At 40.7% G+C, this 23,769-nt stretch overlaps 68 non-coding genes across 68 annotated transcripts; all 68 read left to right on the top strand.

The window, feature by feature from the left end:
- Nucleotides 1–272: 272 nt before the first annotated feature.
- TRNAW-CCA (transfer RNA tryptophan (anticodon CCA)) lies at nucleotides 273–344 on the top strand. The gene has a single exon. It is a non-coding gene; the product is annotated as a tRNA-Trp (tRNA).
- Nucleotides 345–412: 68 nt separating this feature from the next.
- TRNAW-CCA (transfer RNA tryptophan (anticodon CCA)) lies at nucleotides 413–484 on the top strand. Its single transcript has one exon. It is a non-coding gene; the product is annotated as a tRNA-Trp (tRNA).
- Nucleotides 485–551: 67 nt separating this feature from the next.
- On the top strand, nucleotides 552–623 carry TRNAW-CCA (transfer RNA tryptophan (anticodon CCA)). The gene has a single exon. It is a non-coding gene; the product is annotated as a tRNA-Trp (tRNA).
- A 474-nt stretch (nucleotides 624–1,097) lies between these two features.
- TRNAW-CCA (transfer RNA tryptophan (anticodon CCA)) lies at nucleotides 1,098–1,169 on the top strand. The gene has a single exon. It is a non-coding gene; the product is annotated as a tRNA-Trp (tRNA).
- A 205-nt stretch (nucleotides 1,170–1,374) lies between these two features.
- TRNAW-CCA (transfer RNA tryptophan (anticodon CCA)) lies at nucleotides 1,375–1,446 on the top strand. Its single transcript has one exon. It is a non-coding gene; the product is annotated as a tRNA-Trp (tRNA).
- A 60-nt stretch (nucleotides 1,447–1,506) lies between these two features.
- On the top strand, nucleotides 1,507–1,578 carry TRNAW-CCA (transfer RNA tryptophan (anticodon CCA)). Its single transcript has one exon. It is a non-coding gene; the product is annotated as a tRNA-Trp (tRNA).
- A 63-nt stretch (nucleotides 1,579–1,641) lies between these two features.
- TRNAW-CCA (transfer RNA tryptophan (anticodon CCA)) lies at nucleotides 1,642–1,713 on the top strand. The gene has a single exon. It is a non-coding gene; the product is annotated as a tRNA-Trp (tRNA).
- A 339-nt stretch (nucleotides 1,714–2,052) lies between these two features.
- On the top strand, nucleotides 2,053–2,124 carry TRNAW-CCA (transfer RNA tryptophan (anticodon CCA)). Its single transcript has one exon. It is a non-coding gene; the product is annotated as a tRNA-Trp (tRNA).
- A 204-nt stretch (nucleotides 2,125–2,328) lies between these two features.
- Nucleotides 2,329–2,400, top strand: TRNAW-CCA (transfer RNA tryptophan (anticodon CCA)). Its single transcript has one exon. It is a non-coding gene; the product is annotated as a tRNA-Trp (tRNA).
- Nucleotides 2,401–2,877: 477 nt separating this feature from the next.
- Nucleotides 2,878–2,949, top strand: TRNAW-CCA (transfer RNA tryptophan (anticodon CCA)). The gene has a single exon. It is a non-coding gene; the product is annotated as a tRNA-Trp (tRNA).
- A 202-nt stretch (nucleotides 2,950–3,151) lies between these two features.
- On the top strand, nucleotides 3,152–3,223 carry TRNAW-CCA (transfer RNA tryptophan (anticodon CCA)). The gene has a single exon. It is a non-coding gene; the product is annotated as a tRNA-Trp (tRNA).
- A 327-nt stretch (nucleotides 3,224–3,550) lies between these two features.
- On the top strand, nucleotides 3,551–3,622 carry TRNAW-CCA (transfer RNA tryptophan (anticodon CCA)). Its single transcript has one exon. It is a non-coding gene; the product is annotated as a tRNA-Trp (tRNA).
- A 616-nt stretch (nucleotides 3,623–4,238) lies between these two features.
- On the top strand, nucleotides 4,239–4,310 carry TRNAW-CCA (transfer RNA tryptophan (anticodon CCA)). The gene has a single exon. It is a non-coding gene; the product is annotated as a tRNA-Trp (tRNA).
- A 327-nt stretch (nucleotides 4,311–4,637) lies between these two features.
- TRNAW-CCA (transfer RNA tryptophan (anticodon CCA)) lies at nucleotides 4,638–4,709 on the top strand. Its single transcript has one exon. It is a non-coding gene; the product is annotated as a tRNA-Trp (tRNA).
- A 68-nt stretch (nucleotides 4,710–4,777) lies between these two features.
- TRNAW-CCA (transfer RNA tryptophan (anticodon CCA)) lies at nucleotides 4,778–4,849 on the top strand. Its single transcript has one exon. It is a non-coding gene; the product is annotated as a tRNA-Trp (tRNA).
- A 67-nt stretch (nucleotides 4,850–4,916) lies between these two features.
- On the top strand, nucleotides 4,917–4,988 carry TRNAW-CCA (transfer RNA tryptophan (anticodon CCA)). Its single transcript has one exon. It is a non-coding gene; the product is annotated as a tRNA-Trp (tRNA).
- A 335-nt stretch (nucleotides 4,989–5,323) lies between these two features.
- TRNAW-CCA (transfer RNA tryptophan (anticodon CCA)) lies at nucleotides 5,324–5,395 on the top strand. Its single transcript has one exon. It is a non-coding gene; the product is annotated as a tRNA-Trp (tRNA).
- A 68-nt stretch (nucleotides 5,396–5,463) lies between these two features.
- On the top strand, nucleotides 5,464–5,535 carry TRNAW-CCA (transfer RNA tryptophan (anticodon CCA)). Its single transcript has one exon. It is a non-coding gene; the product is annotated as a tRNA-Trp (tRNA).
- Nucleotides 5,536–5,602: 67 nt separating this feature from the next.
- TRNAW-CCA (transfer RNA tryptophan (anticodon CCA)) lies at nucleotides 5,603–5,674 on the top strand. Its single transcript has one exon. It is a non-coding gene; the product is annotated as a tRNA-Trp (tRNA).
- A 474-nt stretch (nucleotides 5,675–6,148) lies between these two features.
- On the top strand, nucleotides 6,149–6,220 carry TRNAW-CCA (transfer RNA tryptophan (anticodon CCA)). Its single transcript has one exon. It is a non-coding gene; the product is annotated as a tRNA-Trp (tRNA).
- A 205-nt stretch (nucleotides 6,221–6,425) lies between these two features.
- On the top strand, nucleotides 6,426–6,497 carry TRNAW-CCA (transfer RNA tryptophan (anticodon CCA)). Its single transcript has one exon. It is a non-coding gene; the product is annotated as a tRNA-Trp (tRNA).
- A 60-nt stretch (nucleotides 6,498–6,557) lies between these two features.
- On the top strand, nucleotides 6,558–6,629 carry TRNAW-CCA (transfer RNA tryptophan (anticodon CCA)). Its single transcript has one exon. It is a non-coding gene; the product is annotated as a tRNA-Trp (tRNA).
- Nucleotides 6,630–6,692: 63 nt separating this feature from the next.
- Nucleotides 6,693–6,764, top strand: TRNAW-CCA (transfer RNA tryptophan (anticodon CCA)). Its single transcript has one exon. It is a non-coding gene; the product is annotated as a tRNA-Trp (tRNA).
- A 339-nt stretch (nucleotides 6,765–7,103) lies between these two features.
- Nucleotides 7,104–7,175, top strand: TRNAW-CCA (transfer RNA tryptophan (anticodon CCA)). Its single transcript has one exon. It is a non-coding gene; the product is annotated as a tRNA-Trp (tRNA).
- Nucleotides 7,176–7,379: 204 nt separating this feature from the next.
- TRNAW-CCA (transfer RNA tryptophan (anticodon CCA)) lies at nucleotides 7,380–7,451 on the top strand. The gene has a single exon. It is a non-coding gene; the product is annotated as a tRNA-Trp (tRNA).
- Nucleotides 7,452–7,518: 67 nt separating this feature from the next.
- TRNAW-CCA (transfer RNA tryptophan (anticodon CCA)) lies at nucleotides 7,519–7,590 on the top strand. Its single transcript has one exon. It is a non-coding gene; the product is annotated as a tRNA-Trp (tRNA).
- A 63-nt stretch (nucleotides 7,591–7,653) lies between these two features.
- On the top strand, nucleotides 7,654–7,725 carry TRNAW-CCA (transfer RNA tryptophan (anticodon CCA)). Its single transcript has one exon. It is a non-coding gene; the product is annotated as a tRNA-Trp (tRNA).
- A 204-nt stretch (nucleotides 7,726–7,929) lies between these two features.
- TRNAW-CCA (transfer RNA tryptophan (anticodon CCA)) lies at nucleotides 7,930–8,001 on the top strand. Its single transcript has one exon. It is a non-coding gene; the product is annotated as a tRNA-Trp (tRNA).
- A 63-nt stretch (nucleotides 8,002–8,064) lies between these two features.
- Nucleotides 8,065–8,136, top strand: TRNAW-CCA (transfer RNA tryptophan (anticodon CCA)). The gene has a single exon. It is a non-coding gene; the product is annotated as a tRNA-Trp (tRNA).
- Nucleotides 8,137–8,202: 66 nt separating this feature from the next.
- Nucleotides 8,203–8,274, top strand: TRNAW-CCA (transfer RNA tryptophan (anticodon CCA)). The gene has a single exon. It is a non-coding gene; the product is annotated as a tRNA-Trp (tRNA).
- Nucleotides 8,275–8,337: 63 nt separating this feature from the next.
- TRNAW-CCA (transfer RNA tryptophan (anticodon CCA)) lies at nucleotides 8,338–8,409 on the top strand. The gene has a single exon. It is a non-coding gene; the product is annotated as a tRNA-Trp (tRNA).
- A 205-nt stretch (nucleotides 8,410–8,614) lies between these two features.
- On the top strand, nucleotides 8,615–8,686 carry TRNAW-CCA (transfer RNA tryptophan (anticodon CCA)). Its single transcript has one exon. It is a non-coding gene; the product is annotated as a tRNA-Trp (tRNA).
- Nucleotides 8,687–8,891: 205 nt separating this feature from the next.
- Nucleotides 8,892–8,963, top strand: TRNAW-CCA (transfer RNA tryptophan (anticodon CCA)). The gene has a single exon. It is a non-coding gene; the product is annotated as a tRNA-Trp (tRNA).
- Nucleotides 8,964–9,168: 205 nt separating this feature from the next.
- On the top strand, nucleotides 9,169–9,240 carry TRNAW-CCA (transfer RNA tryptophan (anticodon CCA)). The gene has a single exon. It is a non-coding gene; the product is annotated as a tRNA-Trp (tRNA).
- Nucleotides 9,241–9,307: 67 nt separating this feature from the next.
- Nucleotides 9,308–9,379, top strand: TRNAW-CCA (transfer RNA tryptophan (anticodon CCA)). Its single transcript has one exon. It is a non-coding gene; the product is annotated as a tRNA-Trp (tRNA).
- A 63-nt stretch (nucleotides 9,380–9,442) lies between these two features.
- TRNAL-CAA (transfer RNA leucine (anticodon CAA)) lies at nucleotides 9,443–9,514 on the top strand. Its single transcript has one exon. It is a non-coding gene; the product is annotated as a tRNA-Leu (tRNA).
- Nucleotides 9,515–9,716: 202 nt separating this feature from the next.
- TRNAW-CCA (transfer RNA tryptophan (anticodon CCA)) lies at nucleotides 9,717–9,788 on the top strand. Its single transcript has one exon. It is a non-coding gene; the product is annotated as a tRNA-Trp (tRNA).
- Nucleotides 9,789–9,993: 205 nt separating this feature from the next.
- Nucleotides 9,994–10,065, top strand: TRNAW-CCA (transfer RNA tryptophan (anticodon CCA)). Its single transcript has one exon. It is a non-coding gene; the product is annotated as a tRNA-Trp (tRNA).
- A 67-nt stretch (nucleotides 10,066–10,132) lies between these two features.
- On the top strand, nucleotides 10,133–10,204 carry TRNAW-CCA (transfer RNA tryptophan (anticodon CCA)). The gene has a single exon. It is a non-coding gene; the product is annotated as a tRNA-Trp (tRNA).
- A 63-nt stretch (nucleotides 10,205–10,267) lies between these two features.
- TRNAW-CCA (transfer RNA tryptophan (anticodon CCA)) lies at nucleotides 10,268–10,339 on the top strand. The gene has a single exon. It is a non-coding gene; the product is annotated as a tRNA-Trp (tRNA).
- Nucleotides 10,340–10,545: 206 nt separating this feature from the next.
- On the top strand, nucleotides 10,546–10,617 carry TRNAW-CCA (transfer RNA tryptophan (anticodon CCA)). Its single transcript has one exon. It is a non-coding gene; the product is annotated as a tRNA-Trp (tRNA).
- Nucleotides 10,618–10,816: 199 nt separating this feature from the next.
- On the top strand, nucleotides 10,817–10,888 carry TRNAW-CCA (transfer RNA tryptophan (anticodon CCA)). The gene has a single exon. It is a non-coding gene; the product is annotated as a tRNA-Trp (tRNA).
- A 64-nt stretch (nucleotides 10,889–10,952) lies between these two features.
- Nucleotides 10,953–11,024, top strand: TRNAW-CCA (transfer RNA tryptophan (anticodon CCA)). The gene has a single exon. It is a non-coding gene; the product is annotated as a tRNA-Trp (tRNA).
- Nucleotides 11,025–11,087: 63 nt separating this feature from the next.
- TRNAW-CCA (transfer RNA tryptophan (anticodon CCA)) lies at nucleotides 11,088–11,159 on the top strand. Its single transcript has one exon. It is a non-coding gene; the product is annotated as a tRNA-Trp (tRNA).
- A 342-nt stretch (nucleotides 11,160–11,501) lies between these two features.
- On the top strand, nucleotides 11,502–11,573 carry TRNAW-CCA (transfer RNA tryptophan (anticodon CCA)). Its single transcript has one exon. It is a non-coding gene; the product is annotated as a tRNA-Trp (tRNA).
- Nucleotides 11,574–12,054: 481 nt separating this feature from the next.
- Nucleotides 12,055–12,126, top strand: TRNAW-CCA (transfer RNA tryptophan (anticodon CCA)). Its single transcript has one exon. It is a non-coding gene; the product is annotated as a tRNA-Trp (tRNA).
- Nucleotides 12,127–12,746: 620 nt separating this feature from the next.
- Nucleotides 12,747–12,818, top strand: TRNAW-CCA (transfer RNA tryptophan (anticodon CCA)). The gene has a single exon. It is a non-coding gene; the product is annotated as a tRNA-Trp (tRNA).
- Nucleotides 12,819–13,300: 482 nt separating this feature from the next.
- TRNAW-CCA (transfer RNA tryptophan (anticodon CCA)) lies at nucleotides 13,301–13,372 on the top strand. Its single transcript has one exon. It is a non-coding gene; the product is annotated as a tRNA-Trp (tRNA).
- Nucleotides 13,373–13,439: 67 nt separating this feature from the next.
- TRNAW-CCA (transfer RNA tryptophan (anticodon CCA)) lies at nucleotides 13,440–13,511 on the top strand. The gene has a single exon. It is a non-coding gene; the product is annotated as a tRNA-Trp (tRNA).
- A 339-nt stretch (nucleotides 13,512–13,850) lies between these two features.
- On the top strand, nucleotides 13,851–13,922 carry TRNAW-CCA (transfer RNA tryptophan (anticodon CCA)). The gene has a single exon. It is a non-coding gene; the product is annotated as a tRNA-Trp (tRNA).
- A 66-nt stretch (nucleotides 13,923–13,988) lies between these two features.
- On the top strand, nucleotides 13,989–14,060 carry TRNAW-CCA (transfer RNA tryptophan (anticodon CCA)). The gene has a single exon. It is a non-coding gene; the product is annotated as a tRNA-Trp (tRNA).
- A 205-nt stretch (nucleotides 14,061–14,265) lies between these two features.
- Nucleotides 14,266–14,337, top strand: TRNAW-CCA (transfer RNA tryptophan (anticodon CCA)). The gene has a single exon. It is a non-coding gene; the product is annotated as a tRNA-Trp (tRNA).
- Nucleotides 14,338–14,404: 67 nt separating this feature from the next.
- On the top strand, nucleotides 14,405–14,476 carry TRNAW-CCA (transfer RNA tryptophan (anticodon CCA)). The gene has a single exon. It is a non-coding gene; the product is annotated as a tRNA-Trp (tRNA).
- Nucleotides 14,477–14,539: 63 nt separating this feature from the next.
- Nucleotides 14,540–14,611, top strand: TRNAW-CCA (transfer RNA tryptophan (anticodon CCA)). Its single transcript has one exon. It is a non-coding gene; the product is annotated as a tRNA-Trp (tRNA).
- A 202-nt stretch (nucleotides 14,612–14,813) lies between these two features.
- On the top strand, nucleotides 14,814–14,885 carry TRNAW-CCA (transfer RNA tryptophan (anticodon CCA)). The gene has a single exon. It is a non-coding gene; the product is annotated as a tRNA-Trp (tRNA).
- Nucleotides 14,886–14,948: 63 nt separating this feature from the next.
- Nucleotides 14,949–15,020, top strand: TRNAW-CCA (transfer RNA tryptophan (anticodon CCA)). The gene has a single exon. It is a non-coding gene; the product is annotated as a tRNA-Trp (tRNA).
- A 342-nt stretch (nucleotides 15,021–15,362) lies between these two features.
- TRNAW-CCA (transfer RNA tryptophan (anticodon CCA)) lies at nucleotides 15,363–15,434 on the top strand. The gene has a single exon. It is a non-coding gene; the product is annotated as a tRNA-Trp (tRNA).
- Nucleotides 15,435–15,915: 481 nt separating this feature from the next.
- Nucleotides 15,916–15,987, top strand: TRNAW-CCA (transfer RNA tryptophan (anticodon CCA)). Its single transcript has one exon. It is a non-coding gene; the product is annotated as a tRNA-Trp (tRNA).
- Nucleotides 15,988–16,607: 620 nt separating this feature from the next.
- TRNAW-CCA (transfer RNA tryptophan (anticodon CCA)) lies at nucleotides 16,608–16,679 on the top strand. The gene has a single exon. It is a non-coding gene; the product is annotated as a tRNA-Trp (tRNA).
- Nucleotides 16,680–17,161: 482 nt separating this feature from the next.
- On the top strand, nucleotides 17,162–17,233 carry TRNAW-CCA (transfer RNA tryptophan (anticodon CCA)). Its single transcript has one exon. It is a non-coding gene; the product is annotated as a tRNA-Trp (tRNA).
- Nucleotides 17,234–17,300: 67 nt separating this feature from the next.
- TRNAW-CCA (transfer RNA tryptophan (anticodon CCA)) lies at nucleotides 17,301–17,372 on the top strand. The gene has a single exon. It is a non-coding gene; the product is annotated as a tRNA-Trp (tRNA).
- A 339-nt stretch (nucleotides 17,373–17,711) lies between these two features.
- Nucleotides 17,712–17,783, top strand: TRNAW-CCA (transfer RNA tryptophan (anticodon CCA)). The gene has a single exon. It is a non-coding gene; the product is annotated as a tRNA-Trp (tRNA).
- Nucleotides 17,784–17,849: 66 nt separating this feature from the next.
- On the top strand, nucleotides 17,850–17,921 carry TRNAW-CCA (transfer RNA tryptophan (anticodon CCA)). The gene has a single exon. It is a non-coding gene; the product is annotated as a tRNA-Trp (tRNA).
- Nucleotides 17,922–18,126: 205 nt separating this feature from the next.
- On the top strand, nucleotides 18,127–18,198 carry TRNAW-CCA (transfer RNA tryptophan (anticodon CCA)). The gene has a single exon. It is a non-coding gene; the product is annotated as a tRNA-Trp (tRNA).
- A 478-nt stretch (nucleotides 18,199–18,676) lies between these two features.
- Nucleotides 18,677–18,748, top strand: TRNAW-CCA (transfer RNA tryptophan (anticodon CCA)). The gene has a single exon. It is a non-coding gene; the product is annotated as a tRNA-Trp (tRNA).
- Nucleotides 18,749–18,811: 63 nt separating this feature from the next.
- TRNAW-CCA (transfer RNA tryptophan (anticodon CCA)) lies at nucleotides 18,812–18,883 on the top strand. Its single transcript has one exon. It is a non-coding gene; the product is annotated as a tRNA-Trp (tRNA).
- Nucleotides 18,884–19,226: 343 nt separating this feature from the next.
- TRNAW-CCA (transfer RNA tryptophan (anticodon CCA)) lies at nucleotides 19,227–19,298 on the top strand. Its single transcript has one exon. It is a non-coding gene; the product is annotated as a tRNA-Trp (tRNA).
- A 63-nt stretch (nucleotides 19,299–19,361) lies between these two features.
- Nucleotides 19,362–19,433, top strand: TRNAW-CCA (transfer RNA tryptophan (anticodon CCA)). The gene has a single exon. It is a non-coding gene; the product is annotated as a tRNA-Trp (tRNA).
- Nucleotides 19,434–23,769: the final 4,336 nt, after the last annotated feature.

Raw genomic sequence — 23,769 nt, 5'->3', positions numbered from 1 at the left:
GGCTCGGTGGCGCAATGGTAGCGCGTCTGACACCAGATCAGAAGGCTGCGTCTTCGAATCACGTCTGGGTCAAAGAAATAATTAAAACTTAGTTTTTAAGTTGTTTATAGAATTCTACCAATTAAACTTCGTAAAGGGGGCTCGGTGGCGCAATAGTAGCGCGTCTGACTCCAGAATAGAAGGCTGCGTGTTCGAATCACGTCCGGGTCAAACAAATAATAAAGGTTAGTTTTAAGTTGTGTATAGAAATTCTACCAATTAAACCGTCAGGGGGCTCGGTGGCGCAATGGTAGCGCGTCTGACACCAGATCAGAAGGCTGCGTGTTCGAATCACGTCTGGGTCAAAGAAATAATTAAAACTTAGTTTTTAAGTTGTTTTTAAACTTCTACCCAATAAAACCTTCCTAATGGGGGCTCGGTGGCGCAATGGTAGCGCGTCTGACTCCAGAACAGAAGGCTGCGTGTTCGAATCACGTCCGGGTCAAACAAATAATAAAATTTAGTTTTTACGTTGTTTTTAGAAATTCTACCAATTAAACCTTCGTATAGGGGACTCGGTGGCGCAATGGTAGCGCGTCTGACTCCAGATCAGAAGGCTGCGTGTTCGAATCACGTCCGGGTCAAACAAATAATAAAGGTTAGTTTTTACGTTGTTTATAGAAATTCTACCAATTAAACCGTCAGGGGGCTCGGTGGTGCAATGGTAGCGCGTCTGACACCAGATCAGAAGGCTGCGTCTTCGAATCACGTCTGGGTCAAAGAAATAATTAAAACTTAGTTTTTAAGTTGTTTATAGAATTCTACCAATTAAACTTCGTAAAGGGGGCTCGGTGGCGCAATAGTAGCGCGTCTGACTCCAGATCAGAAGGCTGCGTGTTGGAATCACGTCCGGGTCAAAGAAATAATAAAGATCAGTTTTTAAGTTGTTTTTAAAATTCTACCAATAAAACCTTCGTAATTGGGGCTCGGTGGCGCAATGGTAGCGCGTCTGACTCTAGAACAGAAGGCTGCGTGTTCGAATCACGTCCGGGTCAAACAAATAATAAAGGTTAGTTTTTACGTTGTGTATAGAAATTCTACCAATTAAACCGTCAGGGGGCTCGGTGGCGCAATGGTAGCGCGTCTGACACCAGATCAGAAGGATGCGTGTTCGAATCACGTCTGGGTCAATGAAATAATTAAAACTTAGTTTTTAAGTTGTTTATAGAATTCTACCAATTAAACCTTCGTAAGGGGGGCTCGGCGGCGCAATGGTAGCGCGTCTGACTCCAGATCAGTAGGCTTTGCGTTGGAATCACGTCCGGGTCAAAGAAATAATAAAAATCAGTTTTTAAGTTGTTTTTAAAATTCTACCAATAAAACCTTCGTAATGGGGGCTCGGTGGCGCAATGGTAGCGCGTCTGACTCCAGAACAGAAGGCTGCGTGTTCGAATCACGTCCGGGTCAAACAAATAATAAAATTTAGTTTTTACGTTGTTTATAAACCAATTAAACCTTCGTAAAGGGGACTCGGTGGCGCAATGGTAGCGCGTCTGACTCCAGATCAGAAGGCTGCGTGTTCGAATCACGTCCGGGTCAAACAAATAATAAAGGTTAGTTTTTACGTTGTTTATAGAAATTCTACCAATTAAACCGTCAGGGGGCTCGGTGGCGCAATGGTAGCGCGTCTGACACCAGATCAGAAGGCTGCGTGTTCGAATCACGTCTGGGTCATAGAAATAATTAAAACTTAGTTTTTAAGTTGTTTATAGAATTCTACCAATTAAACTTCGTAAAGGGGGCTCGGTGGCGCAATAGTAGCGCGTCTGACTCCAGATCAGAAGGCTGCGTGTTGGAATCACGTCCGGGTCAAAGAAATAATAAAGATCAGTTTTTAAGTTGTTTTTAAAATTCTACCAATAAAACCTTCGTAATTGGGGCTCGGTGGCGCAATGGTAGCGCGTCTGACTCTAGAACAGAAGGCTGCGTGTTCGAAACACGTCCGGGTCAAACAAATAATAAAGGTTAGTTTTTACGTTGTGTATAGAAATTCTACCAATTAAACCGTCAGGGGGCTCGGTGGCGCAATGGTAGCGCGTCTGACACCAGATCAGAAGGCTGCGTGTTCGAATCACGTCTGGGTCAATGAAATAATTAAAACTTAGTTTTTAAGTTGTTTATAGAATTCTACCAATTAAACCTTCGTAAGGGGGCTCGGCGGCGAAATGGTAGCGCGTCTGACTCCAGATCAGTAGGCTTTGCGTTGGAATCACGTCCGGGTCAAAGAAATAATAAAAATCAGTTTTTAAGTTGTTTTTAAAATTCTACCAATTAAACCTTCGTAATGGGGGCTCGGTGGCGCAATGGTAGCGCGTCTGACTCCAGAACAGAAGGCTGCGTGTTCGAATCACGTCCGGGTCGAACAAATAATAAAGGTTAGTTTTTACGTTGTTTATAGAAATTCTACCAATTAAACCTTCGTAAAGGGGACTCGGTGGCTCAATTGTAGCGCGTCTGACTCCAGATCAGAAGGCTGCGTTTTCGAATCATGTCCGGGTCAAACAAATAATAAAGGTTAGTTTTTACATTGTTTATAGAAATTCTACCAATTAAACCGTCAGGGGGCTCGGTGGCGCAATGGTAGCGCGTCGGACACCAGATCAGAAGGCTGCGTGTTCGAATCACGTCTGGGTCAAAGAAATAATTAAAACTTAGTTTTTAAGTTGTTTATAGAATTCTACCAATTAAACTTCGTAAAGGGGGCTCGGTGGCGCAATAGTAGCGCGTCTGACTCCAGATCAGAAGGCTGCGTGTTGGAATCACGTCCGGGTCAAAGAAATAATAAAAATCAGTTTTTAAGTTGTTTATAGAATTCTACCAATTAAACTTCGTAAAGGGGGCTCGGTGGCGCAATAGTAGCGCGTCTGACTCCAGATCAGAAGGCTGCGTGTTCGAATCACGTCCGGGTCAAACAAATAATAAAATTTAGTTTTTACGTTGTTTATAGAAATTCTACCAATTAAACCTTCGTAAAGGGGACTCGGTGGCGCAATGGTAGCCCGTCTCACTCCAGATCAGAAGGCTGCGTGTTCGAATCACGTCCGGGTCAAACAAATAATAAAGGTTAGTTTTTACGTTGTTTATAGAAATTCTACCAATTAAACCGTCAGGGGGCTCGGTGGCGCAATGGTAGCGCGTCTGACACCAGATCAGAAGGCTGCGTGTTCGAATCACGTCTGGGTCAAAGAAATAGTTAAAACTTAGTTTTTAAGTTGTTTATAGAATTCTACCAATTAAACTTCGTAAAGGGGGCTCGTTGGCGCAATAGTAGCGCGTCTGACTCCAGATCAGAAGGCTGCGTGTTGGAATCACGTCCGGGTCAAAGAAATAATAAAAATCAGTTTTTAAAATTCTACCAATAAAACCTTCGTAATGGGGGCTCGGTGGCGCAATGGTAGCGCGTCTGACTCCAGAATAGAAGGCTGCGTGTTCGAATCACGTCCGGGTCAAACAAATAATAAAGGTTAGTTTTAAGTTGTGTATAGAAATTCTACCAATTAAACCGTCAGGGGGCTCGGTGGCGCAATGGTAGCGCGTCTGACACCAGATCAGAAGGCTGCGTGTTCGAATCACGTCTGGGTCAAAGAAATAATTAAAACTTAGTTTTTAAGTTGTTTTTAAAATTCTACCCAATAAAACCTTCCTAATGGGGGCTCGGTGGCGCAATGGTAGCGCGTCTGACTCCAGAAAAGAAGGCTGCGTGTTCGAATCACGTCCGGGTCAAACAAATAATAAAATTTAGTTTTTACGTTGTTTATAGAAATTCTACCAATTAAACCTTCGTAAAGGGGACTCGGTGGCTCAATTGTAGCGCGTCTGACTCCAGATCAGAAGGCTGCGTTTTCGAATCATGTCCGGGTCAAACAAATAATAAAGGTTAGTTTTTACATTGTTTATAGAAATTCTACCAATTAAACCGTCAGGGGGCTCGGTGGCGCAATGGTAGCGCGTCGGACACCAGATCAGAAGGCTGCGTGTTCGAATCACGTCCGGGTCAAACAAATAATAAAATTTAGTTTTTACGTTGTTTATAGAAATTCTACCAATTAAACCTTCGTAAAGGGGACTCGGTGGCGCAATGGTAGCCCGTCTCACTCCAGATCAGAAGGCTGCGTGTTCGAATCACGTCCGGGTCAAACAAATAATAAAGGTTAGTTTTTACGTTGTTTATAGAAATTCTACCAATTAAACCGTCAGGGGGCTCGGTGGCGCAATGGTAGCGCGTCTGACACCAGATCAGAAGGCTGCGTGTTCGAATCACGTCTGGGTCAAAGAAATAGTTAAAACTTAGTTTTTAAGTTGTTTATAGAATTCTACCAATTAAACTTCGTAAAGGGGGCTCGGTGGCGCAATAGTAGCGCGTCTGACTCCAGATCAGAAGGCTGCGTGTTGGAATCACGTCCGGGTCAAAGAAATAATAAAAATCAGTTTTTAAAATTCTACCAATAAAACCTTCGTAATGGGGGCTCGGTGGCGCAATGGTAGCGCGTCTGACTCCAGAATAGAAGGCTGCGTGTTCGAATCACGTCCGGGTCAAACAAATAATAAAGGTTAGTTTTAAGTTGTGTATAGAAATTCTACCAATTAAACCGTCAGGGGGCTCGGTGGCGCAATGGTAGCGCGTCTGACACCAGATCAGAAGGCTGCGTGTTCGAATCACGTCTGGGTCAAAGAAATAATTAAAACTTAGTTTTTAAGTTGTTTTTAAACTTCTACCCAATAAAACCTTCCTAATGGGGGCTCGGTGGCGCAATGGTAGCGCGTCTGACTCCAGAACAGAAGGCTGCGTGTTCGAATCACGTCCGGGTCAAACAAATAATAAAATTTAGTTTTTACGTTGTTTATAGAAATTCTACCAATTAAACCTTCGTATAGGGGACTCGGTGGCGCAATGGTAGCGCGTCTGACTCCAGATCAGAAGGCTGCGTGTTCGAATCACGTCCGGGTCAAACAAATAATAAAGGTTAGTTTTTACGTTGTTTATAGAAATTCTACCAATTAAACCGTCAGGGGGCTCGGTGGCGCAATGGTAGCGCGTCTGACACCAGATCAGAAGGCTGCGTCTTCGAATCACGTCTGGGTCAAAGAAATAATTAAAACTTAGTTTTTAAGTTGTTTATAGAATTCTACCAATTAAACTTCGTAAAGGGGGCTCGGTGGCGCAATAGTAGCGCGTCTGACTCCAGAATAGAAGGCTGCGTGTTCGAATCACGTCCGGGTCAAACAAATAATAAAGGTTAGTTTTAAGTTGTGTATAGAAATTCTACCAATTAAACCGTCAGGGGGCTCGGTGGCGCAATGGTAGCGCGTCTGACACCAGATCAGAAGGCTGCGTGTTCGAATCACGTCTGGGTCAAAGAAATAATTAAAACTTAGTTTTTAAGTTGTTTTTAAACTTCTACCCAATAAAACCTTCCTAATGGGGGCTCGGTGGCGCAATGGTAGCGCGTCTGACTCCAGAACAGAAGGCTGCGTGTTCGAATCACGTCCGGGTCAAACAAATAATAAAATTTAGTTTTTACGTTGTTTATAGAAATTCTACCAATTAAACCTTCGTATAGGGGACTCGGTGGCGCAATGGTAGCGCGTCTGACTCCAGATCAGAAGGCTGCGTGTTCGAATCACGTCCGGGTCAAACAAATAATAAAGGTTAGTTTTTACGTTGTTTATAGAAATTCTACCAATTAAACCGTCAGGGGGCTCGGTGGTGCAATGGTAGCGCGTCTGACACCAGATCAGAAGGCTGCGTCTTCGAATCACGTCTGGGTCAAAGAAATAATTAAAACTTAGTTTTTAAGTTGTTTATAGAATTCTACCAATTAAACTTCGTAAAGGGGGCTCGGTGGCGCAATAGTAGCGCGTCTGACTCCAGATCAGAAGGCTGCGTGTTGGAATCACGTCCGGGTCAAAGAAATAATAAAGATCAGTTTTTAAGTTGTTTTTAAAATTCTACCAATAAAACCTTCGTAATTGGGGCTCGGTGGCGCAATGGTAGCGCGTCTGACTCTAGAACAGAAGGCTGCGTGTTCGAATCACGTCCGGGTCAAACAAATAATAAAGGTTAGTTTTTACGTTGTGTATAGAAATTCTACCAATTAAACCGTCAGGGGGCTCGGTGGCGCAATGGTAGCGCGTCTGACACCAGATCAGAAGGATGCGTGTTCGAATCACGTCTGGGTCAATGAAATAATTAAAACTTAGTTTTTAAGTTGTTTATAGAATTCTACCAATTAAACCTTCGTAAGGGGGGCTCGGCGGCGCAATGGTAGCGCGTCTGACTCCAGATCAGTAGGCTTTGCGTTGGAATCACGTCCGGGTCAAAGAAATAATAAAAATCAGTTTTTAAGTTGTTTTTAAAATTCTACCAATAAAACCTTCGTAATGGGGGCTCGGTGGCGCAATGGTAGCGCGTCTGACTCCAGAACAGAAGGCTGCGTGTTCGAATCACGTCCGGGTCAAACAAATAATAAAATTTAGTTTTTACGTTGTTTATAAACCAATTAAACCTTCGTAAAGGGGACTCGGTGGCGCAATGGTAGCGCGTCTGACTCCAGATCAGAAGGCTGCGTGTTCGAATCACGTCCGGGTCAAACAAATAATAAAGGTTAGTTTTTACGTTGTTTATAGAAATTCTACCAATTAAACCGTCAGGGGGCTCGGTGGCGCAATGGTAGCGCGTCTGACACCAGATCAGAAGGCTGCGTGTTCGAATCACGTCTGGGTCATAGAAATAATTAAAACTTAGTTTTTAAGTTGTTTATAGAATTCTACCAATTAAACTTCGTAAAGGGGGCTCGGTGGCGCAATAGTAGCGCGTCTGACTCCAGATCAGAAGGCTGCGTGTTGGAATCACGTCCGGGTCAAAGAAATAATAAAGATCAGTTTTTAAGTTGTTTTTAAAATTCTACCAATAAAACCTTCGTAATTGGGGCTCGGTGGCGCAATGGTAGCGCGTCTGACTCTAGAACAGAAGGCTGCGTGTTCGAAACACGTCCGGGTCAAACAAATAATAAAGGTTAGTTTTTACGTTGTGTATAGAAATTCTACCAATTAAACCGTCAGGGGGCTCGGTGGCGCAATGGTAGCGCGTCTGACACCAGATCAGAAGGCTGCGTGTTCGAATCACGTCTGGGTCAATGAAATAATTAAAACTTAGTTTTTAAGTTGTTTATAGAATTCTACCAATTAAACCTTCGTAAGGGGGCTCGGCGGCGAAATGGTAGCGCGTCTGACTCCAGATCAGTAGGCTTTGCGTTGGAATCACGTCCGGGTCAAAGAAATAATAAAAATCAGTTTTTAAGTTGTTTTTAAAATTCTACCAATAAAACCTTCGTAATGGGGGCTCGGTGGCGCAATGGTAGCGCGTCTGACTCCAGAACAGAAGGCTGCGTGTTCGAATCACGTCCGGGTCAAACAAATAATAAAATTTAGTTTTTACGTTGTTTATAGAAATTCTACCAATTAAACCTTCGTAAAGGGGACTCGGTGGCGCAATGGTAGCGCGTCTGACTCCAGATCAGAAGGCTGCGTGTTCGAATCACGTCCGGGTCAAACAAATAATAAAGGTTAGTTTTTACGTTGTTTATAGAAATTCTACCAATTAAACCGTCAGGGGGCTCGGTGGCGCAATGGTAGCGCGTCTGACACCAGATCAGAAGGCTGCGTGTTCGAATCACGTCTGGGTCATAGAAATAATTAAAACTTAGTTTTTAAGTTGTTTATAGAATTCTACCAATTAAACTTCGTAAAGGGGGCTCGGTGGCGCAATAGTAGCGCGTCTGACTCCAGATCAGAAGGCTGCGTGTTGGAATCACGTCCGGGTCAAAGAAATAATAAAAATCAGTTTTAAAGTTGTTTTTAAAATTCTACCAATAAAACCTTCGTAATGGGGGCTCGGTGGCGCAATGGTAGCGCGTCTGACTCCAGAACAGAAGGCTGCGTGTTCGAATCACGTCCGGGTCAAACAAATAATAAAGGTTAGTTTTTACGTTGTGTATAGAAATTCTACCAATTAAACCGTCAGGGGGCTCGGTGGCGCAATGGTAGCGCGTCTGACACCAGATCAGAAGGCTGCGTGTTCGAATCACGTCCGGGTCAAAGAAATAATAAAAATCAGTTTTTAAGTAGTTTTTAAAATTCTACCAATAAAACCTTCGAAATGGGGGCTCGGTGGCGCAATGGTAGCGCGTCTGACTCCAGAACAGAAGGCTGCGTGTTCGAATCACGTCCGGGTCAAACAAATAATAAAGGTTAGTTTTTACGTTGTGTATAGAAATTCTACCAATTAAACCGTCAGGGGGCTCGGTGGCGCAATGGTAGCGCGTCTGACACCAGATCAGAAGGCTGCGTGTTCGAATCACGTCTGGGTCAAAGAAATAATTAAAACTTAGTTTTTAAGTTGTTTATAGAATTCTACCAGTTAAACCTTCGTAAGGGGGGCTCGGCGGCGCAATGGTAGCGCGTCTGACTCCAGATCAGTAGGCTTTGTGTTGGAATCACGTCCGGGTCAAAGAAATAATAAAAATCAGTTTTTAAGTTGTTTTTAAAATTCTACCAATAAAACCTTCGTAATGGGGGCTCGGTGGCGCAATGGTAGCGCGTCTGACTCCAGAACAGAAGGCTGCGTGTTCGAATCACGTCCGGGTCAAACAAATAATAAAATTTATTTTTTACGTTGTTTATAGAAATTCTACCAATTAAAGCTTCGAAAAGGGGACTCGGCGGCGCAATGGTAGCGCGTCTGACTCCAGATCAGTAGGCTTTGTGTTGGAATCACGTCCGGGTCAAAGAAATAATAAAAATCAGTTTTTAAGTTGTTTTTAAAATTCTACCAATAAAACCTTCGTAATGGGGGCTCGGTGGCGCAATGGTAGCGCGTCTGACTCCAGAACAGAAGGCTGCGTGTTCGAATCACGTCCGGGTCAAACAAATAATAAAATTTATTTTTTACGTTGTTTATAGAAATTCTACCAATTAAAGCTTCGAAAAGGGGACTCGGTGGCGCAATGGTAGCGCGTCTGACTCCAGATCAGTAGGCTTTGTGTTGGAATCACGTCCGGGTCAAAGAAATAATAAAAATCAGTTTTTAAGTTGTTTTTAAAATTCTACCAATAAAACCTTCGTAATGGGGGCTCGGTGGCGCAATGGTAGCGCGTCTGACTCCAGAACAGAAGGCTGCGTGTTCGAATCACGTCCGGGTCAAACAAATAATAAAATTTAGTTTTTACGTTGTTTATAGAAATTCTACCAATTAAAGCTTCGAAAAGGGGACTCGGTGGCGCAATGGTAGCGCGTCTGACTCCAGAACAGAAGGCTGCGTGTTCGAATCACGTCCGGGTCAAACAAATAATAAAGGTTAGTTTTTACGTTGTGTATAGAAATTCTACCAATTAAACCGTCAGGGGGCTCGGTGGCGCAATGGTAGCGCGTCTGACACAAGATCAGAAGGCTGCGTGTTCGAATCACGTCTGGGTCAAAGAAATAATTAAAACTTAGTTTTTAAGTTGTTTTTAAAATTCTACCAATAAAACCTTCGTAATGGGGGCTCGGTGGCTTAATGGTAGCGCGTCTGACTCCAGAACGGACGGCTGCGTGTTCGAATCACGTCCGGGTCAAACAAATAATAAAGGTTAGTTTTTACGTTGTGTATAGAAATTCTACCAATTAAACCGTCAGGGGGCTCGGTGGCGCAATGGTAGCGCGTCTGACACCAGATCAGAAGGCTGCGTGTTCGAATCACGTCTGGGTCAAAGAAATAATTAAAACTTAGTTTTTAAGTTGTTTATAGAATTCTACCAGTTAAACCTTCGTAAGGGGGGCTCGGCGGCGCAATGGTAGCGCGTCTGACTCCAGATCAGTAGGCTTTGTGTTGGAATCACGTCCGGGTCAAAGAAATAATAAAAATCAGTTTTTAAGTTGTTTTTAAAATTCTACCAATAAAACCTTCGTAATGGGGGCTCGGTGGCGCAATGGTAGCGCGTCTGACTCCAGAACAGAAGGCTGCGTGTTCGAATCACGTCCGGGTCAAACAAATAATAAAATTTAGTTTTTACGTTGTTTATAGAAATTCTACCAATTAAAGCTTCGAAAAGGGGACTCGGTGGCGCAATGGTAGCGCGTCTGACTCCAGAACAGAAGGCTGCGTGTTCGAATCACGTCCGGGTCAAACAAATAATAAAGGTTAGTTTTTACGTTGTGTATAGAAATTCTACCAATTAAACCGTCAGGGGGCTCGGTGGCGCAATGGTAGCGCGTCTGACACCAGATCAGAAGGCTGCGTGTTCGAATCACGTCTGGGTCAAAGAAATAATTAAAACTTAGTTTTTAAGTTGTTTTTAAAATTCTACCAATAAAACCTTCGTAATGGGGGCTCGGTGGCTTAATGGTAGCGCGTCTGACTCCAGAACGGACGGCTGCGTGTTCGAATCACGTCCGGGTCAAACAAATAATAAAATTTAGTTTTTACGTTGTTTATAGAAATTCTACCAATTAAACCTTCGTAAAGGGGACTCGGTGGCGCAATGGTAGCGCGTCTGACTCCAGATCAGAAGGCTGCGTGTTCGAATCACGTCCGGGTCAAACAAATAATAAAGGTTATTTTTTACGTTGTTTATAGAAATTCTACCAATTAAACCGTCAGGGGGCTCGGTGGCGCAATGGTAGCGCGTCTGACACCAGATCAGATGGCTGCGTGTTCGAAACACGTCTGGGTCAAAGAAATAATAAAAATCAGTTTTTAAGTTGTTTTTAAAATTCTACCAATTAAACTTCGTAAAGGGGCTCGGTGGCGCAATGGTAGCGCGTCTGACTCCAGAACAGAAGGCTGCGTGTTCGAATCACGTCCGGGTCAAAGAAATAATAAAAATCAGTTTTTAAGTTGTTTTTAAAATTCTACCAATTAAACTTCGTAAAGGGGCTCGGTGGCGCAATGGTAGCGCGTCTGACTCCAGAACAGAAGGCTGCGTGTTCGAATCACGTCCGGGTCAAACAAATAATAAAGGTTAGTTTTTACGTTGTGTATAGAAATTCTACGAATTAAACCGTCAGGGGGCTCGGTGGCGCAATGGTAGCGCGTCTGACACCAGATCAGAAGGCTGCGTGTTCGAATCACGTCTGGGTCAAAGAAATAATTAAAACTTAGTTTTTAAGTTGTTTATAGAATTCTACCAATTAAACTTCGTAAAGGGGGCTCGGTGGCGCAATAGTAGCGCGTCTGACTCCAGATCAGAAGGCTGCGTGTTAATATCACGTCCGGGTCCAAGAAATAATAAAAATCAGCTTTTAATTTGTTTTTAAAATTCTACTAATTAAACCTTCGTAAGGGGGGCTCGGCGGCGCAATGGTAGCGCGTCTGACTCCAGATCAGAAGGCTTTGTGTTGGAATCACCTCCGGGTCAAAGAAATAATGAAAATCAGTTTTTAAGTTGTTTTTAAAATTCTACCAATAAAACCTTCGTAATGGGGGCTCGGTGGCGCAATGGTAGCGCGTCTGACTCCAGAACAGAAGGCTGCGTGTTCGAATCACGTCCGGGTCAAACAAATAATAAAATTTAGTTTTTCCGTTGTTTATAGAAATTCTACCAATTTAACCTTCGTTCAGGAGGCTCGGTGGCGCAATGGCAGCGCTTCTGAAACCAGATCAGAAGGCTGCGTGTTCGAATCACGTCCGGGTCAAAGAAAGAATAAAAGTCAGTTTTTAAGTTGTTTTTAGAATTCTACCAATTAAACCTTCGTAAAGGGGACTCGGTGGCGCAATAGTAGCGCGTCTGACTCCAGATCAGAAGGCTGCGTGTTGGAATCACGTTCGTGTCAAAGAAATAATTAAAACATAGTTTTTATGTTGTTTATAGAATTCTACCAATTAAACTTCGTAACGGGAGCTCGGTGGCGCAATAGTAGCGCTTCTGACTCCAGATCAGAAGGCTGCGTGTTGGAATCACGTCCGGGTCAAAGAAAGAATAAAAGTCAGTTTTTAAGTTGTTTTTAAAATTCTACCAATTAAACCTTCGTAAAGGGGGCTCGGTGGCGCAGTGGTAGCGCGTCTGACTCCAGATCAGAAGGCTGCGTGTTCGAATCACGTCCGGGTCAAACAAATAATAAAATTTAGTTTTTCCGTTGTTTATAGAAATTCTACCAATTTAACCTTCGTTCAGGGGGCTCGGTGGCGCAATGGTAGCGCTTCTGAAACCAGATCAGAAGGCTGCGTGTTCGAATCACGTCCGGGTCAAACAAATAATAAAATTTAGTTTTTCCGTTGTTTATAGAAATTCTACCAATTTAACCTTCGTTCAGGAGGCTCGGTGGCGCAATGGCAGCGCTTCTGAAACCAGATCAGAAGGCTGCGTGTTCGAATCACGTCCGGGTCAAAGAAAGAATAAAAGTCAGTTTTTAAGTTGTTTTTAGAATTCTACCAATTAAACCTTCGTAAAGGGGACTCGGTGGCGCAATAGTAGCGCGTCTGACTCCAGATCAGAAGGCTGCGTGTTGGAATCACGTTCGTGTCAAAGAAATAATTAAAACTTAGTTTTTATGTTGTTTATAGAATTCTACCAATTAAACTTCGTAACGGGAGCTCGGTGGCGCAATAGTAGCGCTTCTGACTCCAGATCAGAAGGCTGCGTGTTGGAATCACGTCCGGGTCAAAGAAAGAATAAAAGTCAGTTTTTAAGTTGTTTTTAAAATTCTACCAATTAAACCTTCGTAAAGGGGGCTCGGTGGCGCAGTGGTAGCGCGTCTGACTCCAGATCAGAAGGCTGCGTGTTCGAATCACGTCCGGGTCAAACAAATCATAAAATTTAGTTTTTCCGTTGTTTATAGAAATTCTACCAATTTAACCTTCGTTCAGGGGGCTCGGTGGCGCAATGGTAGCGCTTCTGAAACCAGATCAGAAGGCTGCGTGTTTGAATCACGTCCGGGTCAAAGAAATAATAAAAATCAGTTTTTAAGTTGTTTTTAAAATTCTACCAATTAAACCTTCGTAAGGGGGGCTCGGTGGTGCAATGGTAGCGCATCTGACTCCAGATCAGAAGGCTTTGTGTTGGAATCACGTCCGGGTCAAAGAAATAATAAAAATCAGTTTTTAAGTTGTTTTTAAAATTCTACCAATGAAACCTTCGAAATGGGGGCTCGGTGGCGCAATGGTAGAGCGTCTGACTCCAGAACAGAAGGCTGCGTGTTCGAATCACGTCCGGGTCAAACAAATAATAAAATTTAGTTTTTACGTTGTTTATAGAAATTCTACCAATTAAACCTTCGTAAAGGGGACTCGGTGGCGCAATGGTAGCGCGTCTGACTCCAGATCAGAAGGCTGCGTGTTCGAATCACGTCCGGGTCAAACAAATAATAAAATTTAGTTTTTACGTTGTTTATAGAAATTCTACCAATTAAACCTTCGTAAAGGGGACTCGGTGGCGCAATGGTAGCGCGTCTGACTCCAGATCAGAAGGCTGCGTGTTCGAATCACGTCCGGGTCAAACAAATAATAAAGGTTAGTTTTTAAGTTGTTTATAGAAATTCTACCAATTAAACCGTCAGGGGGCTCGGTGGCGCAATGGTAGTGCGTCTGACACCAGATCAGAAGGCTGCGTGTTCGAATCAGGTCTGGGTCAAAGAAATAATTAAAACTTAGTTTTTATGTTGTTTATAGAATTCTACCAATTAAACTTCGTAACGGGAGCTCGGTGGCGCAATAGTAGCGCTTCTGACTCCAGATCAGAAGGCTGCGTGTTGGAATCACGTCCGGGTCAAAGAAAGAATAAAAGTCAGTTTTTAAGTTGTTTTTAGAATTCTACCAATTAAACCTTCGTAAAGGGGACTCGGTGGCGCAATGGTAGCGCGTCTGACTCCAGATCAGAAGGCTGCGTGTTGGAATCACGTCCGGGTCAAAGAAATAATAAAAATCAGTTTTTAAGTGGTTTTTAAAATTCTACCAATTAAACCTTCGTAAAGGGGGCTCGGTGGCGCAATGGTAGCGCGTCTGACTCCAGATCAGAAGGCTGCGTGTTCGAATCTCGTCCGGGTCAAACAAATAATAAAATTTAGTTTTTCCGTTGTTTATAGAAATTCTACCAATTTAACCTTCGTTCAGGGGGCTCGGTGGCGCAATGGTAGTGCTTCTGAAACCAGATCAGAAGGCTGCGTGTTCGAATCACGTCCGGGTCAAAGAAAGAATAAAAGTCAGTTTTTAAGTTGTTTTTAGAATTCTACCAATTAAACCTTCGTAAACGGGGCTCGGTGGCGCAATAGTAGCGCGTCTGACTCCAGATCAGAAGGCTGCGTGTTCGAATCACGTCCGGGTCAAAGAAAGAATAAAAGTCAGTTTTTAAGTTGTTTTTAGAAATTCTACCAATTAAACCTTCGTAAAGGGGACTCGGTGGCGCAATGGTAGCGCGTCTGACTCCAGATCAGAAGGCTGCGTGTTCGAATCACGTCCGGGTCAAACAAATAATAAAGGTTATTTTTTACGTTGTTTATAGAAATTCTACCAATTAAACCGTCAGGGGGCTCGGTGGCGCAATGGTAGCGCGTCTGACACCAGATCAGATGGCTGCGTGTTCGAATCACGTCTGGGTCAAAGAAATAATTAAAACTTAGTTTTTAAGTTGTTTATAGAATTCTACCAATTAAACTTCGTAAAGGGGGCTCGGTGGCGCAATAGTAGCGCGTCTGACTCCAGTTCAGAAGGCTGCGTGTTGGAATCACGTCCGGGTCAAAGAAATAATAAAAATCAGTTTTTAAGTTGTTTTTAAAATTCTACCAATTAAACTTCGTAAAGGGGCTCGGTGGCGCAATGGTAGCGCGTCTGACTCCAGAACAGAAGGCTGCGTGTTCGAATCACGTCCGGGTCAAACAAATAATAAAGGTTAGTTTTTACGTTGTGTATAGAAATTCTACGAATTAAACCGTCAGGGGGCTCGGTGGCGCAATGGTAGCGCGTCTGACACCAGATCAGAAGGCTGCGTGTTCGAATCACGTCTGGGTCAAAGAAATAATTAAAACTTAGTTTTTAAGTTGTTTATAGAATTCTACCAATTAAACTTCGTAAAGGGGGCTCGGTGGCGCAATAGTAGCGCGTCTGACTCCAGATCAGAAGGCTGCGTGTTAATATCACGTCCGGGTCCAAGAAATAATAAAAATCAGCTTTTAATTTGTTTTTAAAATTCTACTAATTAAACCTTCGTAAGGGGGGCTCGGCGGCGCAATGGTAGCGCGTCTGACTCCAGATCAGAAGGCTTTGTGTTGGAATCACCTCCGGGTCAAAGAAATAATGAAAATCAGTTTTTAAGTTGTTTTTAAAATTCTACCAATAAAACCTTCGTAATGGGGGCTCGGTGGCGCAATGGTAGCGCGTCTGACTCCAGAACAGAAGGCTGCGTGTTCGAATCACGTCCGGGTCAAACAAATAATAAAATTTAGTTTTTCCGTTGTTTATAGAAATTCTACCAATTTAACCTTCGTTCAGGAGGCTCGGTGGCGCAATGGCAGCGCTTCTGAAACCAGATCAGAAGGCTGCGTGTTCGAATCACGTCCGGGTCAAAGAAAGAATAAAAGTCAGTTTTTAAGTTGTTTTTAGAATTCTACCAATTAAACCTTCGTAAAGGGGACTCGGTGGCGCAATAGTAGCGCGTCTGACTCCAGATCAGAAGGCTGCGTGTTGGAATCACGTTCGTGTCAAAGAAATAATTAAAACTTAGTTTTTATGTTGTTTATAGAATTCTACCAATTAAACTTCGTAACGGGAGCTCGGTGGCGCAATAGTAGCGCTTCTGACTCCAGATCAGAAGGCTGCGTGTTGGAATCACGTCCGGGTCAAAGAAAGAATAAAAGTCAGTTTTTAAGTTGTTTTTAAAATTCTACCAATTAAACCTTCGTAAAGGGGGCTCGGTGGCGCAGTGGTAGCGCGTCTGACTCCAGATCAGAAGGCTGCGTGTTCGAATCACGTCCGGGTCAAACAAATAATAAAATTTAGTTTTTCCGTTGTTTATAGAAATTCTACCAATTTAACCTTCGTTCAGGGGGCTCGGTGGCGCAATGGTAGCGCTTCTGAAACCAGATCAGAAGGCTGCGTGTTCGAATCACGTCCGGGTCAAACAAATAATAAAATTTAGTTTTTCCGTTGTTTATAGAAATTCTACCAATTTAACCTTCGTTCAGGAGGCTCGGTGGCGCAATGGCAGCGCTTCTGAAACCAGATCAGAAGGCTGCGTGTTCGAATCACGTCCGGGTCAAAGAAAGAATAAAAGTCAGTTTTTAAGTTGTTTTTAGAATTCTACCAATTAAACCTTCGTAAAGGGGACTCGGTGGCGCAATAGTAGCGCGTCTGACTCCAGATCAGAAGGCTGCGTGTTGGAATCACGTTCGTGTCAAAGAAATAATTAAAACTTAGTTTTTATGTTGTTTATAGAATTCTACCAATTAAACTTCGTAACGGGAGCTTGGTGGCGCAATAGTAGCGCTTCTGACTCCAGATCAGAAGGCTGCGTGTTGGAATCACGTCCGGGTCAAAGAAAGAATAAAAGTCAGTTTTTAAGTTGTTTTTAAAATTCTACCAATTAAACCTTCGTAAAGGGGGCTCGGTGGCGCAGTGGTAGCGCGTCTGACTCCAGATCAGAAGGCTGCGTGTTCGAATCACGTCCGGGTCAAACAAATCATAAAATTTAGTTTTTCCGTTGTTTATAGAAATTCTACCAATTTAACCTTCGTTCAGGGGGCTCGGTGGCGCAATGGTAGCGCTTCTGAAACCAGATCAGAAGGCTGCGTGTTGGAATCACGTCCGGGTCAAAGAAATAATAAAAATCAGTTTTTAAGTTGTTTTTAAAATTCTACCAATTAAACCTTCGTAAGGGGGGCTCGGTGGTGCAATGGTAGCGCATCTGACTCCAGATCAGAAGGCTTTGTGTTGGAATCACGTCCGGGTCAAAGAAATAATAAAAATCAGTTTTTAAGTTGTTTTTAAAATTCTACCAATGAAACCTTCGAAATGGGGGCTCGGTGGCGCAATGGTAGAGCGTCTGACTCCAGAACAGAAGGCTGCGTGTTCGAATCACGTCCGGGTCAAACAAATAATAAAATTTAGTTTTTACGTTGTTTATAGAAATTCTACCAATTAAACCTTCGTAAAGGGGACTCGGTGGCGCAATGGTAGCGCGTCTGACTCCAGATCAGAAGGCTGCGTGTTCGAATCACGTCCGGGTCAAACAAATAATAAAATTTAGTTTTTACGTTGTTTATAGAAATTCTACCAATTAAACCTTCGTAAAGGGGACTCGGTGGCGCAATGGTAGCGCGTCTGACTCCAGATCAGAAGGCTGCGTGTTCGAATCACGTCCGGGTCAAACAAATAATAAAGGTTAGTTTTTAAGTTGTTTATAGAAATTCTACCAATTAAACCGTCAGGGGGCTCGGTGGCGCAATGGTAGTGCGTCTGACACCAGTTCAGAAGGCTGCGTGTTCGAATCAGGTCTGGGTCAAAGAAATAATTAAAACTTAGTTTTTATGTTGTTTATAGAATTCTACCAATTAAACTTCGTAACGGGAGCTCGGTGGCGCAATAGTAGCGCTTCTGACTCCAGATCAGAAGGCTGCGTGTTGGAATCACGTCCGGGTCAAAGAAAGAATAAAAGTCAGTTTTTAAGTTGTTTTTAGAATTCTACCAATTAAACCTTCGTAAAGGGGACTCGGTGGCGCAATGGTAGCGCGTCTGACTCCAGATCAGAAGGCTGCGTGTTGGAATCACGTCCGGGTCAAAGAAATAATAAAAATCAGTTTTTAAGTTGTTTTTAAAATTCTACCAATTAAACCTTCGTAAAGGGGGCTCGGTGGCGCAATGGTAGCGCGTCTGACTCCAGATCAGAAGGCTGCGTGTTCGAATCTCGTCCGGGTCAAACAAATAATAAAATTTAGTTTTTCCGTTGTTTATAGAAATTCTACCAATTTAACCTTCGTTCAGGGGGCTCGGTGGCGCAATGGTAGTGCTTCTGAAACCAGATCAGAAGGCTGCGTGTTCGAATCACGTCCGGGTCAAAGAAAGAATAAAAGTCAGTTTTTAAGTTGTTTTTAGAATTCTACCAATTAAACCTTCGTAAACGGGGCTCGGTGGCGCAATAGTAGCGCGTCTGACTCCAGATCAGAAGGCTGCGTGTTCGAATCACGTCCGGGTCAAAGAAAGAATAAAAGTCAGTTTTTAAGTTGTTTTTAGAATTCTACCAATTAAACCGTAGTAAAGGGGACTCGGTAGCGCAATAGTAGCGCGTCTGACTCCAGATCAGAAGGCTGCGTGTTGGCATCACGTTCGGGTCAAAGAAATAATAAAAATCAGTTTTTAAGTTGTTTTTAAAATTCTACCAATTAAACCTTCGTAACGGGGGCTCGGTGGCGCAATGAAAGCGCGTCTGACTCCAGAACAGAAGGCTGCGTGTTCAAATCACGTCCGGGCCAAACAAATAATAAAATTTAGTTTTTACGTTGTTTATAGAAATTCTACCATTTAAACCGTCAGGGGGCTCGGTGGCGCAATAGTAGCGCGTCTGACTCCAGATCAGAAGGCTGCGTGTTGGAATCACGTCCGGGTCAAAGAAATAATAAAAATCAGTTTTTACGTTGTTTATAGAAATTCTACCAATTAAACCTTCGTAAAGGGGACTCGGTGGCGCAATGTTAGCGCGTCTGACTCCAGATCAGAAGGCTGCGTGTTCGAATCACGTCCGGGTCAAACAAATAATAAAGGTTAGTTTTTACGTTGTTTATAGAAATTCTACCAATTGAACCGTCAGGGGGCTCGGTGGCGCAATGGTAGCGCGTCTGACACCAGATCAGAAGGCTGCGTGTTCGAATCACGTCTGGGTCAAAGAAATAATTAAAACTTAGTTTTTAAGTTGTTTTTAGAATTCTACCAATTAAACCTTCGTAAAGGGGGCTCGGTGGCGCAATGGTAGTGCGTCTGACACCAGTTCAGAAGGCTGCGTGTTCGAATCAGGTCTGGGTCAAAGAAATAATTAAAACTTAGTTTTTATGTTGTTTATAGAATTCTACCAATTAAACTTCGTAAAGGGGACTCGGTGGCGCAATAGTAGCGCGTCTGACTCCAGATCAGAAGGCTGCGTGTTGGCATCACGTTCGGGTCAAAGAAATAATAAAAATCAGTTTTTAAGTTGTTTTTAAAATTCTACCAATTAAACCTTCGTAAAGGGGACTCGGTGGCGCAATGGTAGCGCGTCTGACTCCAGATCAGAAGGCTGCGTGTTCGAATCACGTCCGGGTCAAACAAATAATAAAGGTTAGTTTTTACGTTGTTTATAGAAATTCTACCAATTGAACCGTCAGGGGGCTCGGTGGCGCAATGGTAGCGCGTCTGACACCAGATCAGAAGGCTGCGTGTTCGAATCACGTCTGGGTCAAAGAAATAATTAAAACTTAGTTTTTAAGTTGTTTTTAGAATTCTACCAATTAAACCTTCGTAAAGGGGACTCGGTGGCGCAATAGTAGCGCTTCTGACTCCAGGTCAGAAGGCTGCGTGTTGGAATCACGTCCGGGTCAAAGAAAGAATAAAAGTCAGTTTTTAAGTTGTTTTTAAAATTCTACCAATTAAACCTTCGTAAGGGGGGCTCTTTGGTGCAATGGTAGCACGTCTGACTCCAGATCAGAAGGCCGCGTGTTCGAATCACGTCCGGGTCAAACAAATAATAAAATTTAGTTTTTCCGTTGTTTATAGAAATTCTACCAATTTAACCTTCGTTCAGGGGGCTCGGTGGCGCAATGGTAGCGCTTCTGAAACCAGATCAGAAGGCTGCGTGTTCGAATCACGTCCGGGTCAAAGACATAATAAAAATCAGTTTTTAAGTTGTTTTTAAAATTCTACCAATTAAACCTTCGTAAAGGGGGCTTGGTGGCGCAATGGTAGCACGTCTGACTCCAGAACAGAAGGCTGCGTGTTCCAATCACGTCCGGGTCAAACAAATAATAAAATTTAGTTTTTACGTTGTTTATAGAAATTCTACCAATTAAACCTTCGTAAAGGGGACTCGGTGGCGCAATAGTAGCGCGTCTGACTCCAGATCAGAAGGCTGCGTGTTCGAATCATGTCCGGGTCAAAGAAATAATAAAAATCAGTTTTTAAGTTGTTTTTAAAATTCTACCAATTAAACCAATACAAAATCCGTGACAACGATTTCTTATTGAAAATTGAATTTGAACAGTTTTTTGAATGAATATCGTTACATTTGCTTGAATTAAAGCAAAAAGTACAAAAATAATGGTTTCAGTGATTATATTTGAAAATAGTGAAAAAATTCTCAAAATGTGCTTCTCTGGTCGAGAAACGTCGATTTTGAAAATGTTATTAAAAATCGAGGTACATTTTTATTTATTGATCAATCGAGATGAAATCACTTTTAATGAGTATTTTATAGGTAATTAAGCTGAATTGGGTCATAAATATGTCCAGAAAATAATGCATTAAAAAGTGTACCGAAAAAATCGCATGTTTTTTTTCTTCAAGATACAAAATCCGTGACAACGATTTCTTATATAAAATTGAATTTGAACAGTTTTTTGAATGAATATCGTTACATTTGCTTGAATTAAAGCAAAAAGTACAAAAACTATGGTTTCAGTAATTATATTTGAAAATAGTGAAAAAATTCTCAAAATGTGCTTCTCTGGTCGAGAAACGTCGATTTTGAAAATGTTATTATAAATCGAGGTACATTTTTATTTATTGATCAATCGAGATGAAATCACTTTTAATGAGTATTTTATACGTAATTAAGCTGAATTCGGTCAAAACTTTGTCCAGAAAAAAATGCATTAAAAAGTGTACCGAAAAAATCGCATGTTTTTTTTCATCAAGATACGAAATCCGTGAACACGATTTCTTATTGAAAATTGAATTTGAACAGTTTTTTGAATGAATGTCGTTATATTTGCTTGGATTAAAGCAAAAAGTACAAAAATAATGGTTTCATTGGTTATATTTGAAAATAGTGAAAAAAAACTCAAAATGTGCTTTTCTGGTCGAGAAACGTCGATTTTGAAAATGGTACTAATAATCGAGGTACATTTTTATTTATGATCAATCGAGATGAAATCACTTTTAATGAGTATTTTATAAGTATTTAAGCTAAATTCGGTCAAAAATTTGTCCAGAAAAAAATGCATTCAAAAGTGTACCGAAAAAATCGCATGTTTTTTTTCATCAAGATACGAAATCCGTGAACACGATTTCTTATTGAAAATTGAATTTGAACAGTTTTTTGAATGAATGTCGTTATATTTGCTTGGATTAAAGCAAAAAGTACAAAAATAATGGTTTCAGTGATTATATTTGAAAATAGTGAAAAAATTCTCAAAATGTGCTTCTCTGGTCGAGAAACGTCGATTTTGAAAATGTTATTAAAAATCGAAGTACATTTTTATTTATTGATCAATCGAGATGAAATCGCTTTTAATGAGTATTTTATAGGTAATTAAGCTGAATTGGGTCATAAATATGTCCAGAAAATAATGCATTAAAAAGTGTACCGAATAAATCGCATGTTTTTTTTCTTCAGGATACAAAATCCGTGACAACGATTTCTTATTGAAAATTGAATTTGAACAGTTTTTTGAAAGAATATCGTTACATTTGCTTGAATTAAAGCAAAAAGTACAAAAATAATGGTTTCAGATATTATATTTGAAAATAGTGAAAAAATTCTCAAAATGTGCTTCTCTGGTCGAGAAACGTCGATTTTGAAAATGTTATTAAAAATCGAGGTACATTTTTATTTATTGATCAATCGAGATGAAATCACTTTTAATGAGTATTTTATAGGAAATTAAGCTGAATTCGGTCAAAAATATGTCCAGAAGAAAAGGCTTTAAAAAGTGTACTTAAAAAATCGCATGTTTTTTTTCATCAAGATACGAAATCCGTGAACACGATTTCTTATTGAAAATTGAATTTTAACAGTTTTTTGAATGAATGTCGTTATATTTGCTTGGATTAAAGCAAAAAGTACAAAAATAATGGTTTCAGTGATTATATTTGAAAATAGTGAAAAAATTCTCAAAATGTGCTTCTCTGGTCGAGAAACGTCGATTTTATAAATGTTATTAAAAATCGAGGTACATTTTTATTTATTGATCAATCGAGATGAAATCACTTTTAATGAGTATTTTATAGGTAATTAAGCTGAATTGGGTCAAAACTTTGTCCAGAAAAAATGCATTAAAAAGTGTACCGAAAAATCGCATGTTTTTATTCTTCAAGATACAAAATCCGTGACAACGATTTCTTATTGAAAATTGAATTTGAAGTTTTTTGAATGAATATCGTTACATTTGCTTGAATTAAAGCAAAAAGTACAAAAATAATGGTTTCATTGGTTATATTTGAAAATAGTGAAAAAAAACTCAAAATGTGCTTTTCTGGTCGAGAAACGTCGATTTTGAAAATGGTACTAATAATCGAGGTACATTTTTATTTATGATCAATCGAGATGAAATCACTTTTAATGAGTATTTTATAAGTATTTAAGCTAAATTCGGTCAAAAATTTGTCCAGAAAAAAATGCATTCAAAAGTGTACCGAAAAAATCGCATGTTTTTTTTCATCAAGATACGAAATCCGTGAACACGATTTCTTATTGAAAATTGAATTTGAACAGTTTTTTGAATGAATGTCGTTATATTTGCTTGGATTAAAGCAAAAAGTACAAAAATAATGGTTTCAGTGATTATATTTGAAAATAGTGAAAAAATTCTCAAAATGTGCTTCTCTGGTCGAGAAACGTCGATTTTGAAAATGTTATTAAAAATCGAAGTACATTTTTATTTATTGATCAATCGAGATGAAATCGCTTTTAATGAGTATTTTATAGGTAATTAAGCTGAATTGGGTCATAAATATGTCCAGAAAATAATGCATTAAAAAGTGTACCGAATAAATCGCATGTTTTTTTTCTTCAGGATACAAAATCCGTGACAACGATTTCTTATTGAAAATTGAATTTGAACAGTTTTTTGAATGAATATCGTTACATTTGCTTGAATTAAAGCAAAAAGTACAAAAATAATGGTTTCAGTGATTATATTTGAAAATAGTGAAAAAATTCTCTAAATGTGCTTCTCTGGTCGAGAAACGTCGATTTTGAAAATGTTATTAAAAATCGAGGTACATTTTTATTTATTGATCAATCGAGATGAAATCACTTTTAATGAGTATTTTATAGGAAATTAAGCTGAATTCGGTCAAAAATATGTCCAGAAGAAAAGGCTTTAAAAAGTGTACTTAAAAAATCGCATGTTTTTTTTCATCAAGATACGAAATCCGTGAACACGATTTCTTATTGAAAATTGAATTTTAACAGTTTTTTGAATGAATGTCGTTATATTTGCTTGGATTAAAGCAAAAAGTACAAAAATAATGGTTTCAGTGATTATATTTGAAAATAGTGAAAAAATTCTCAAAATGTGCTTCTCTGGTCGAGAAACGTCGATTTTGAAAATGTTATTAAAAATCGAGGTACATTTTTATTTATTGATCAATCGAGATGAAATCACTTTTAATGAGTATTTTATAGGTAATTAAGCTGAATTGGGTCATAAATATGTCCAGAAAATAATGCATTAAAAGTGTACCGAATAAACCGCATGTTTTTTTCTTCAGGATACAAAATCCGTGACAACGATTTCTTATTGAAAATTGAATTTGAACAGTTTTTTGAATGAATATCGTTACATTTGCTTGAATTA

Source organism: Phalangium opilio, unplaced genomic scaffold, assembly GCF_054372755.1.
Source record: "Phalangium opilio isolate 3A_F unplaced genomic scaffold, DU_Popi_V2 ptg000031l_1, whole genome shotgun sequence".
In the NCBI taxonomy this organism is placed as follows: domain Eukaryota; kingdom Metazoa; phylum Arthropoda; class Arachnida; order Opiliones; family Phalangiidae; genus Phalangium; species Phalangium opilio.
The sequence above is the reverse complement of the archived record's forward strand: the minus strand, read 5'-3'. Positions and strand labels throughout refer to the sequence as shown.